Consider the following 12,960-nt stretch of genomic DNA (forward strand, 5'->3'; position numbering starts at 1 on the left):
CCATTTGGCCTTCTTCAGATGATTAAGCCAAATTTAGCTCAGGTTCCCAAAGTGCTGATTGTTAGGCCTTGAATTAGCATGGCCTCTTAATGCTTTGGATGGTTTTTATCATAAAAGAAAATACTTTGAAATTCTAATGGCATTGCATATTTAAATAATAGCACATTGGTCGCTTACAGAATTTCAGATGTATGTACTGATAAATGGCTTTTATTACTTACCAGCTAAGGTAGAAGCCTTCTGGCAACAGGATTTGAGTTTATAATTCACTTAGTCACCAAAATTAAAAATGTGTCATTCTTTATAAAGAAAATTTTATTTTTATAAAATAAATTTAATAACATTACATTACTACTATATTAGTAGTAAAGTAATAACTTTATAAAATAATAATTTTATATTACATGTTGGGTGATATGATGTCATTACATTACATTTTCTTCTAATTAGAATAATTCAAATTCACAGAAAATGTGATGCACTGTGTTTATTTCCCTGAAACTGGGAGGATGGCAAACTTGGGCTTGTTAAAAGTACAAGTGAGGGACCTAAGGAATTCTGCTTCTGGTGCGGGCGTGTAGGCTCCTAACACCCAGACTCTCTCACAATACCTACAACCCTGGAAAAATATCTCCCCCTCCCAAATACCTGATGCCTGGAAAGTGACTAAAAGGAAAGAGATTTTGGAGGGGAGTAGAATAAACTACTAAAAATGGGTGAGTTCTCAGATTCTTAATAATTATTAAAAATTGTGAAAAAAATTCACATAACATAAAATGTACCATCTGAACCCTTTCTGAGTGTACCGTTCAATATTTCTAAGTGCATTCATGAGTTTCCAGTTCTGATCCTTTGCCCTGAGGGCAGCTGCAGTCCTGGTGGAACAGGGGGACTAACACTCTGAGAGCAAGCCTGTTGTCTTTCTGGCCAGATGGACAGAACTGCTGGAGGGTGAGGGAGGGCTACTGGAGAGCAGTGAGCCAGGGAAGGGGATGCCCAAACTCCATGTTGAAAAACCCAGGTCTCTGGCTGGCACCAGAATTGTGCATGTGGGGGACAGAATGAAAGCCATCTGCACTGAGATCTGAACTGTTGCCCATAGCAGGCAAGGGAGGGTTTATAGCTTGAGTTGAACCAAGTTAATTGCCTGTTCAAACAAAACACCAACAATTCTTGAAGGAATATGACTGTCCAGTGTCATCTCAGCATAACATGGAAAATATCCTGGATATAATCTAACCTTTAATGACATATGAGGAGTCAGGGCAAAGGAGTCCCAAGGGCAAAGACAACACAGCCAAACCCCAAGATAACTAAGGTATTTGTAGTTTCAAACAAGTATATTCTTTATTTTTAGATGTAGGCTCAGGGCTATAAAAGAAAATATGCTTATAATGAATGAAGATGTAAATCTCATCAGACAAATACAACATAGAAAAAAGAATCGAATACAAATTCTATAATTAAAAGATAATATTTGAAATAAAATATTCACTGGGTGGACATAAGGACAGGATGGAGATGATGAAATAGGTGAGTGAATGTGTGAGAAATCAGTATAAAAGCACCCGATTTGAAGAAAAGAGAAAACAAAGACTTAACGGAGATAAACAGAGCTTTGATGACTTGTGAGAAATCTGACATAGAAAGAGAAAAAGTATTGAAGAAAATATAACCTCAGGGACCTATGGTTTGTTATCAAAAAGTCTTACATAATAGGTCATTGGAGTCCCCGAAAGAGAAGAGAGGGAAAATGAGGCAAAAATAATATTCAAATAAATAATGGCTGAAAACTTTCTCAGTTTGGTGAAAGACATATATTTATGCACTCAAAAGCCAATAAATCCCAAGAGGAATAAATATGGGTGAAACTACACCTATGTACATTAAAGCTCAAGAGAAAGAGAAAGCAGCCACAGAAAAATGGCATTATATACAAGAAACAATAATTTGAATGACTGCTAACTAATCACTAACCATGGAAGCTACAGGACAGGAGAACAACACCTTGCAGGGGCTTAAAAAAAAAAAAATCTATCAGCCCATAATTCTATAACAAGCAAAATCATCATCAATAAAAAGGTGAAATGAAGACATTTCAGTTCATCTCCAACAGGCTGTCATATAAGAAATGCTAAAGGGTTTTTTTTCCTGGAAAAAGAGAAATGATATTATGATATTATGAGTCTGAAGGGATAAAGGGAGATTATTAGGAATTGTATCTAGGTAAATCTAAGAGACTACTTTTCTCCTCCTATTTCTTAAAAAAAAATATATATATATATCATATGTATCTAAAAATATATATATTATACATATATTATATATAATCATAGATATATGATTGTTTAAAGTAAAAAATATATTTTATGATATATATGAAATTGTTTAAAGTAAAATTCTAACATTGTGTGTGGGGCTTATAATATGTATAGATATGATGCGTGTGATCACTGTAGCATAAAAGATGGTAGAAGAGGAGTGGTAAATGTATGTAGTTGCAGTATTTCTACAGTTTGTACATAGTGGTAAAATATTAATTCTAGGAAGACTTTGAAAGTTTATAGATATATACAGAGAGCAAGTAAACACTAAAAATAAAGGAAAAGAGGCATAGCTAAAAGTCAATGATAAATCAAAGTGAAATTCTAAAGAATATTCAAACAATACCAAAGATGGTAGGAAAGGGGCAATGGAGAAACAAGTATCGGAAGTTAAACAAACAATAAAATGGTAGGTCTAAGTCTAACCATATCAACAATTACATTAAACATCCCAATAAAGAGGCAGAGATTATCAGAATGAGTAAAAATGCCAGAGACAACTATATGCGTGTTGTCTACAGAGATGCACTCTAAATATGAAAACATGTATAGATCAAAAAGGAATGATAGGAAAAATGTCTGATACAAAAGGTGGGCACAGCAAGTCTGAAGTGGATACATTAATATTAGATGAAATGGATGTCAAACAACTAATATTGCCAAAGAAGGACATTACATAATTACAAATGGAAGAAATAACTATTATAAAAGCACATGCACCTAATTATAAAGCCTCAAAACACATGAAGCAAAAATGGGCAAGATTAAAGGAAGAAATAGACAATTCCACAATCACAGCAGAATTTTCATAATTGATATTATTATTATTATTATTTTTAAGATTTTATTTATTTATTTGACAGGCAGAGATCACAAGTAGGCAGAGAGGCAGGCAGAGAGAGAGAGAGAAGCAGGCTCCCCGCTGAGCAGAGAGCCCGATGCGGGGCTCGATCCCAGGACCCCGAGATCATGACCTGAGCCAAAGGCAGAGGCTTTAACCCACTGAGCCACCCAGGCGCCCCCATAATTGATATTATAACAACACACAAAAGAATAAAGTCATAGGTAACCTAAACAATGCTACTAACCACTTTGTCCTAACTCATATTTTTAGACCAGCTCATGTACCTATAGTATACACATTCAATTCAGCCTCACATGTCATGGTCACAAAGACCACGTACAGGCCATAAAACAACCCCATGGATTAAAAAGCTGAAATCCTAGAGTATGCTCTCTGACTGCACTGGGATTAAATTGGAAATCGATAGTGTTTAACAATAAGAGATCTAAAGAAAGCCCAGAAATTTGGAAATTAAACAATACGCATTGCAACAATACATGAGCAGAGAAGAAATTGAAAGAGAAATAATTGGAACTGAAGAGAATACAAATACAATATATTAAAATCTGTGTAATGCAGTTAAATCGGTGCTTAGAGAGACATTTACAGCTTTAAATGTATGTATTATAAAAGAAGAAGATCTAAAATCAAGAAGGAACTAGAAGAAGAGTACACCCAATCCAAAGTGAGTAGATTAAGAAAAAACCTTGTTGATTATTACCATATTTAAATCATATATTAAATCACTGGAATTTTTTTCAGAAGAGCTTCCTACAAAGCAACTCTAGGCCCAGGTGGTTTCAATCATGCATCCAAAAAAGAAACAACACTAATCATATATCATTTGTTTTTAGGAAATAGAGGAGGAGGGAACGCATTCTCCTTTTCAGAGGCTGGTATTACCCTAATACCAAAACCTGGCACAGACTTTAAAATTGAAGAAAATTACAGACCTCTATCTGTCATGAACATAGACACAAAATCCTCAACAATATATTAGCAAATTTAATCCAACTCTATAAAAAGGATTATGACTAAGTAGAATTTATCCCAGAAACGCAAGTTTCAGTCAATGTAATTACTGTATTAACAGGATAAAGGAGAAAAACCAGAGGGTCACTTCAATAGATGTAAAAAAAAAAAAATTCACCAAAATTCAAGACCCATAGGCAATGCAATCTCCCAGGAAACTAGAATTAGAAGGGAGTTTGTTCAAACTGCTAAGGAGCACCTATGATCAACCTACAGATAACATCACACTCATGGTGAAAAATTAGATCCTTCCTTCCCAAGGTCAAGAACAAGGCAGGAGGCCTGTTCTCACCACATAATAGTTCTGGAGTGCTTATTATGAGCCTGGTACTGTGCCAGTGGCTTCGGAGATACCCCTCATGCGAGGACCAGATCTCTTCCTGTGACAGAGATGAGGATGCTAGAACACAGGGAGGCAAGATTGCCCAGTGTCTTACAGTAATCCTAAGCCAAGATTTAAATACAGATCTCCCTAACTTTCGAGGCCACCCCTTAATCACAGCTGTCTTTTCAGTAGCATGCCAATAACTATTTTCTTTTGTTAAGATTTTATTTATTTATTAGAGAAAGAGGGAACACAAGCAGGGGGAAGGGTGGAGGGGGAACCAGGCTCCCCGCTGAGCAGGGAGCCCGATGCAGGGCTCCATCCCAGGACCCTGGGGTCATGACCTGAGATGAAGGCAGATGCTTCACTGACTGAGTCCCTCAGGAGCCCCAGCATGGCAATAATCATTAAAGGGACCTAGAGTCAGGGTGGAAGGTTCTGTGGCTTGGCTTCTTCCCACTTGCCCCTCTCACAGGTCTGAGAGGCAACAACCACCTCTGACACTTGTCAGGAAGGGACAGGGCAGATGCAGGCTAAGTGGTATGTAGTTTCCAAGAGACGTGAAAGAGCCCGGCCTGATTTATGGGCCTCCATCAAAGACGCCATGCTGTCCATCCACAGGAATATTCAAATGATAATAGTATTTTGCTACTAAAATCAGTCTAATTTGCTCATTTTCATTATTTAGAGGCAGTTAATTAAAAACCCAGCCGATATTTATTTTGCTCCCTTCACATCACCAGTGATTTCTGGCTGCTCAGCTTTTATAGCATTACAGTTTTATGACTCGACATGGCCCAGAGTGGGTTTCTTACGGTTGTGTCTCCCATTACTTTAATCTCAAGCAAAACATTAGAGCGCTCTAAGATTTCAGCCACTGCTGGTGAAGCGTGAGGTGCCGTCGTGGTCCCAGTCTTTAGAAAGAAAAGACTGTACTGGCTTCTGCACCAGGGAACGGACCCTGGTCCCTTCTACAGGGATAGCGTGGGGGTTTGGCCTTTGAGCGGGTGAAGGATCGACCCTGAGTGCTCTCTTGGCTGGAAGCAGGCAACCTCACTCGAGGTCCATTCAGATGTTTCATCATCCCCTAACGGTGGAGAAGGAATTGCCGTGCCAAACAATGGCCTGGGTCAACGGGGATGTGGCCAAGAAAGCTCATGTTTTATTTCTTAAGAATCATGCTAATTTTGCAATTCACTCTAAAACGTATCTAGGTACAATACGAAATTCGTGTTGTTTGCTCTTGCATCCTTGAGTAGAATTAACATTCCAAGGTCATGTATCTTGTATTTGGTGTTTCCAGCCCTGCTTGGTAAAGTAGCTTCCCGCAGACAGAAGGCCTGCTCTGAAACTGCTGGTTCAAGGTCAGCCTATCAAGGAGCCAACTGGCAAGTAAAGCTCAGGTTTCTAATTTGGAAATTAAGGAGGAACTGAAAGTACCCTAATAAGAAGGCTCCTTGCAATTTATCTGCAGACAGGAACCTGTGGGAACAGAAAGGCTTGCAAGCTGCCCAGTGAGAGGTTAAAGTGGCTGATAGTGCCATCAGTAGCCCTTGTTGCCAAAAAAGTGAGCCATCCTGCCTTTTCTTGGTCAACTAACGAAGAACATTCCCTTACGTCTATCAGGAGAGCTCCTATACAAGCTTCAAAACCCAGTCTGAGCATTACTTCTTTTGAGGAGCCTTCTCTGGCTTCTCAAGCTGAGATGGCAGCTCCCCCATGCCTCAGGTTTCCCTGCACATTCTTTCTTGCTTTGTCAGTTGTGCCCACACATCTGTTTTCCCTTTAAAGCTCCCAGAGACGAGAATCTGTACTTACTCATGTCCCTGACTTTACTGCCTATTTTAAGACCTAGCTTAATAGAGGGGCTCGGGGAATGAGTGCTGGGTGTCAAGAGAAAGAAAGTCTCAATCAGTTCAAAGGCAGTACGGTATGATGGTTAATATCAGAGTCTTGGAATCGAATAACTTGTCTTCAAGTATGAGTTTTGACATTCCTAACTCTGTGATCATTGGCCATAATGTATTAACTTCTCCAAAGTTCAATCTTCACATCCATAAATTATGAATAATAATGGATTCTACTATATTGGGCTCTTGTGAAGTTTGAAGTCAACAAATGTGTTTAAGATTTATTTATTTATCAGAGAGAGAGAGAGAGAGAGAGAGAGAGAGAGATAGCACGAGTGTGCCTGCAAGGGTGGGGAGTGGGAGACAAAGGGAGAGGGAGAGAAAAACTTCAGCAGACTCCATACTGATCCTGGAGCCCGAGGATGGAGGGTGCTATGGGGGGTGGCGGGGCAGGACTCAGTCTCACGACCCTGAGATCAGGACCTAAGCTGAACCCAAGAGTCAGAGCCTTAACCAACTCTGCCACCCAGGTGCCCCTAAAATCAACAAGTTTCAATCAACTTGCTGGCACGGAGAAGGGGCACGGTGCTGGGAATTTGCTAACTCAGTGGCAGCACCTTCGTGTGGAAGCTGAAACTCACCTTCTTGAATGTCACCATCTGGTGTCAGAAAGATCCCAACAAGGCCATCACTAAGACTCTGCCTCCAGGTTTCTCTTTGCCAGCTGTCACGCCCTACCTCCTTCAACCGGCCTCAGGTCAAGGTCGGTTTAGCAGCTGTTCCAGACCCCATCTTGCTTCTGGGGCTCTGAACCGTGAGCCCCTCAGGTGGGCTGCTGTTCCAGGCGCCAGGGCTCCTCTCATGTCTGATGTTATCCCTGAATTTATCCCATAGCTCACTCCTTCTGGGCTGTCTGCACTGCTTCGTCTTTCCCCTGTCTGCCGTGGACACAGAGCACACTGCATGTGCCATCTCTCACTCCACCAATGGTCCCACTGTCAGGGCATATTCACCCCATTTGGCAGATGAGTCAGTGGAGGCTCAGAGCCACTGAATGGGCTGTTCAAGGTCACACGGGGATCCGGCCCACGTTTTCCTGGCTCTGGTACTCACAACTCTGCACCCAGCTGCTCCTTATACAGCACGGCCTCTGAAATCGATGAACAACAGCAGGCACACAAGACCTCATATTTCCACTCCCTGACAAGTTTTGTCCATAATCCATATGTCGTACTGAAGTTCCCAAATGTTCAGGTGGGGAACCCCAAAGGGGCAGAGGCATATTTTAAATGTTTAATTCAAATTAAGGCTAGTGTCAGGAAAATCCATATTTTGAGCCACAGAAGAAAGAGAAATGACAGCCCAATCAATATTACAGAAGTATATGGACTCTTTTACTGTTCTATCAATTCCTGGAGCTAATAAGTCAGCACCTCAGGGGACAGCCTCACAGTTTAAAACAAAAGTTCAGAGGCCGCTGCCTGTCAGGCATGATTCCAGCTTTCGTTCTGATCAAGGTGAGCAGGAGATGAAGGGCCTTCTCACGCATGGACCGGACGACCCCTGGGCGCCTCTCATCAACACCAGGACTGCTCAGCTGATAACAAGCACCTCCCCTGTGGCCGGCTAATCCTTCACCTCCCCGTCATCAATACCGCCTGCAAAGCCCCCACAGAAGGCATGCAGATTAAAATGTTAAATCAAATTCCGAAGAGAAATTTGAAAATCAATTTTAGGTTCCCGAAGAAAAGGCCAGGGAAGATAATTAAGACTTGTAACTCCCAGCTTCAGCTGCTTTATTTTCTAATTCTGGAGCAAAATAAAACCCTTATTTCCCAAGCAATCAGCTGGAGCAGGAACACAATGGGAGAGCCAAGCATGCTCCCCAGCGGAGAGCCACAGTGGCCAAGACAGTCCCCGTTCACGGGCGCGCACTTTAGCGAGCCACCTGATCAGCAAACTGTCTCGCAACATTCTCATTTTCTTTTCATGTACCTTTTATTATTTTTTTCTTCCTGGCAATAGAAAACCAATGCAGATGTGAAAGGTTGGCTGCTTCCAAGTTTACAGTAAATAAGTTGAAAGAGCTGTAGATTACCCAGGCCCTGAGTGTCAGGAGCTAATGCGTTCTAAATGTACCCCATTTCCAGCAGAGCCAAATTCCGCTTTGACATTTTCCTTCGCTGCACACGGATATTTGTATTACGGGTGCTCAGCTCTTGTTCTCATTTGCCTATTGTGATTCACGCAGACCAGCAATGCTAATAGGATGCTTCATTTCCCTCTTGGGCCCGTGCAAGATAAATCGCAGCTCCGCAATCCACTTCAGGGTATGGTAAGTACCCTTTCACCGCTGCTTACTTTCCATGCAAAACATATGTGAATGCAGTCCGCCGTTAAGCTACCTGGCAGTGGGAGGAGAGATCGAATTCCTCCCTCTCCGAGTAGGGGTTATTTGTAGAAGACCTAGGAGAATTTAATTCCCTGGCTCCCAACTCAACGGTTACATAATTATGCCATCCCCAATGAGAGCCAAAATTCTGCGTACCCTGGAAAAATATGATCAACGGAAGGAGTGATTTCTGCAGCTACTCACAACTGCCCATGTCTCTAGTGACTGGGAAGTCTGCATCGCATGTTTCGACACAAATTTATCAGCACATCTGTCCCATTTTAATTTTTTATCTCACTCCTGCTTCATGAATGGTATTTGGCTTAGAATGTCCACGAGAAGCTTGGAATTCAACTACTTATATCTTTTATAACTTGGTACTTTCCCGGCCAATCACACTTCATGCCTGGCATATTAGGAATCCTAAATTAGCACCTATTATATACTAAATGCTGCAGAGGAGGCAAAAGGAATGGGACTCCGTTGCTGTCCTGCAGGCCGGTATCTTCTTAGGAAGAGGAGCTGGGTGTACATAGCACCCAGGGGCTTTAGACCAGAGAAGAAAGATTCAGAGCTCTTACTCTAGCATTTTTCAACCTCAGTTTTTTAGGACTCACCTTCATGATTTTTGCTAGAGTTGAGGAAGACTTCCAATATTTTTCTTCATAATTGTAAACCAGATTTGTTAACTAGATTTAACATAAATTTGTTATCATAGGATTGGTTAATATAAATTTAACTAGATTTGTTTCTATTTAAAATGACTTATAAAGAAGACTTCATATCTATAGCTTGGAAAACAACACAATCAGCCCCAAAGAGAAGGCACCACCTAAACACTATTTCTAGTTTGGCAGTGTTACCCTCGCAGTGAGGAAATGAACATGTGTGCATTTCATGAAAATGGAGGACAGTAAGTAAAACAGAGAATGGGGGGCAATTAACCCCCATTAGGGGGTGAGAGAATTAACAATTAACCCCCATTAGGGGGTGAGAGAAGGCTTCTTGGAAGAGAAGACACCTAAGCTGGGCTGGAAGGATGATTAGGAATTCATTAGGAAGGCAAGACAACCTTCCATACTCCCTTGAGGTCTTCCTTGTTTCTGGACCCAGCCACAGTGTCTTGGTGTTAGTTTACCAACTGTTGTCTCTGGAACAATGCAGAAACAGCACATTACTGATTATCCAACACGGACATCAAAACCTATCTGCACCAGCACCTTTCAAACTGCTTGGGCCGTTCCAGAAATACGTTCTGATCATTCCTCTTGTGAAACAACTCTTAAAATTGTTGCTTGTTTTCACACTCAGCCTCTCTCATTTGCTTTGACGGTTGTGCTTTATTTTAAAGACTACATTGTGGCTACTCTCCTTTCTCCAAGCTGTGATTCCCTGCTATTGTCAGACGCCCAGCCTCTCTTCCCGTGAGCTACAGAGCACTGAGCTCAGGGATGCCTGGAAATTCTCTTGCGGTGACATCCCTGAGCTGAAGAATCTATCTGGTCACCAGTCATATACAGGCCAACCGCCACAGTCTTTTGCTTGGACTGGCTTCATTTTTTCTCCTGGAGGAACAGAATCATTTCACTGCTCTGCTGGAGCATGCGCGAGGTAGGCGTGAAGACCTGGAGTTTATGCAAGGATAGAAGCCTCTTGTGTTTCCTCTCTGTTTGATACCTCTTGTTTGTAGCAGCGAGAGTTTTCATAGGGTTTTCCCATTAACCTGAGTCCCAAAGGCATGAGGTGGAGTGCAGCCCACAGACATACACAAAGGTGGTGATGGTGGTGTTAGTGGTGCTTGTCAATTTCATAAAAATGAACTGACTTCTTTGACAAATCACATTGATTAAATGAGACTTAGTTGAAAGTAGAAGCTATAAATCACTCATTTTCCCAGATGACCAGCCCCCCTCAGTCTGAGGAGGTCACACTGTGATTGGGGAAATAGTGTCTTTTTCCATCCATTAGATAGCCACAAAATAGTCCCGAGTACCCCAATGTTTGCAAGACCTGAGCTGGGCAGGAGGTAGTCCATGAGGGAATAAAACTTACAGAGACTCTGTCGTCGGGGACCTGGCCTGATCGAAAAAAGCAAATATCAAGTGAGTAACTACAAGACTGAAGATGTGGTTACAAATTGGGTTAAATGTTAGGAAGGGAATGGACAGGGAAAATAACTGGGGGAAGGGATAATAGGTGAGTAAAGAATGAGAAGAAATTAGATAAATTGGGGAGTGGACAAGGAGGGTAGAATGCACAGTGTATTTTGGATTGAAGAAACAGCAGTGCAAAGGCCCTGAAGTAAGAGGGGACAAACTTTCTCTTAGGGACCAGAAAGAGAGTCTGAACGTAGTGAGGGTAGTGTCAGTGGCAAGAGAAGCCTTAGAAAGGTAGGAATGGACACATCATGTTTTTCTATTCAAGGCTTTCTGATCTGACCCCAAATTTATTCTTTGAGGACCTCTTGCTTTCTTATATCTAGCAGGCCTCAGGGCAAATGTGGCCTCTGTGAGATTGTTTTAAAAAGGCAAGCTCCAATTGTTCAATTCTGCAAACTTTGATACATCACCAGTCCTATGTCTGGTCCTACGCTCTTGCTTGCTGGGACACCTGGCAGGTCAGCCTAGGAGGAACCTGCTGGCATGCCACCCTTGAACCCTCCACGGTGTGGAGCTAGAGCCGCAGTAGCAGCCCTGGTTGGCTTAGGCTGGATTCTCCCCTGGGCAGAGAGACTGTGTGGCCAGCAATTGGTAGCTTGAGAACAGTGATGGGAAGTCACACCTGTAATCAAACAGGTGTCATGTTACGTGCTTCACATATATTACTTCCTTTAGACCATGCAATGACCTTGGAGTTAGGTGTTCTTTTCAACTCCCGTTTTGCAGAATAAGAGGTAGTTGAGGTCTGGAGAGGTTGTGTGATTTCAAGGCTACACGCTTACTGAGTGGTTGAGTCAGCCTTAGAAATCATTGTGGTTTGAACTGTGTGTTTCCCAAAAGAGACCTTGTAGTCCTAACTCCAGAATGTGAGCTTATTTGGAAATAGGGTCTTTACAAAGGTAAACAAGTTAAAATGAGGTCATTGGGGTGGGTTCTAAGTCAAAACAATGGTGTCTTTATAAAAAGATGGAAATCTGGGCACAGAGACAGACAAACACAGAGGGACGATGTGAAGACATGGAGCAGAAGATGGTCACGTGACTGGGGAGAGGCATCCACAAGCCAAGAATGCAAGGATGGCAAGGATGGCCAGCAAGTGCCAGAAGCTGGAAAAGACAAAGAAGAATCCACCTCTGGGGGCTTCTCGGAGAGTATGGCCCTGCTGACATCATGATTTCAGTCTCTTAGCCTCTAGGACAGTGAGACACTAAATTTCTGTTGTTTCCAGCCACGCAGTGTGTGGCCCTTTATTATGGGGTGATACAGATACAGAACTGATACAGAACCCAAACCCGAGGCAGGTACAGTCTTTGTGAGCCACAAAGTCCATGACCATACTTTCCCACAGCTGCCATTCAAGTCCACAAGTCTACCTTGGTCCTATGTGGGAACCATGGGGGCTGAAGAGGGAGAGAAGATTCCAAAAGAACACAGTCCAGCCATGGAAGGTTCTCATATCTGTGTCCCCTTCTGCCCCACTAGTCCCAATGAGCAGGTGGGGTTCGAGCACACAGTGAAGCTGTGAGCTCTTGTCAGATAAATGAGGAATTATGCATTAGAGTTGGCCACAGAGGCCTGGCCAGTGAGGCCTAAACCATGGGTATTGGTGGTGGGGTTGAGGTCAGTGGGAAAGACCCTCTAGAGGCCAGACAAGATTTTCTCAAGAGGAAATAAAACTAATCTTTGTCAGTGTTTCCAAAACTTGGAGAAATTCCAAAATTAAAAAAAGGAAATTCTCAAGTACTTCAATAAAAGGGCTATTGATAAATCTATTATCATTTCATTGTTATGTGTTGTCCCCTGAGGGAGCCAATCTGATAAGCATTCCAATTTACACCTGGCTGGTCAAGTCTTGGAACACACGTGGATACATTGTTTGGTCCTCTCAGGAAACAGGGCCAGGACACCATAGGGGCCCAAATCCCCTTCCAGCAGGTCTCCTCCACGGGGCCGATTAGGTCGGGGCTGCCTCTCTGATGGACACACACTCCCAACTGCCCCTCATAAACATTTCTGGCTGTTCCCAAAGCCCAG

The sequence above is a fragment of the Martes martes genome (assembly GCF_963455335.1).
Source record: "Martes martes genome assembly, chromosome: 1".
NCBI classification, from domain to species: Eukaryota; Metazoa; Chordata; class Mammalia; order Carnivora; family Mustelidae; genus Martes; species Martes martes.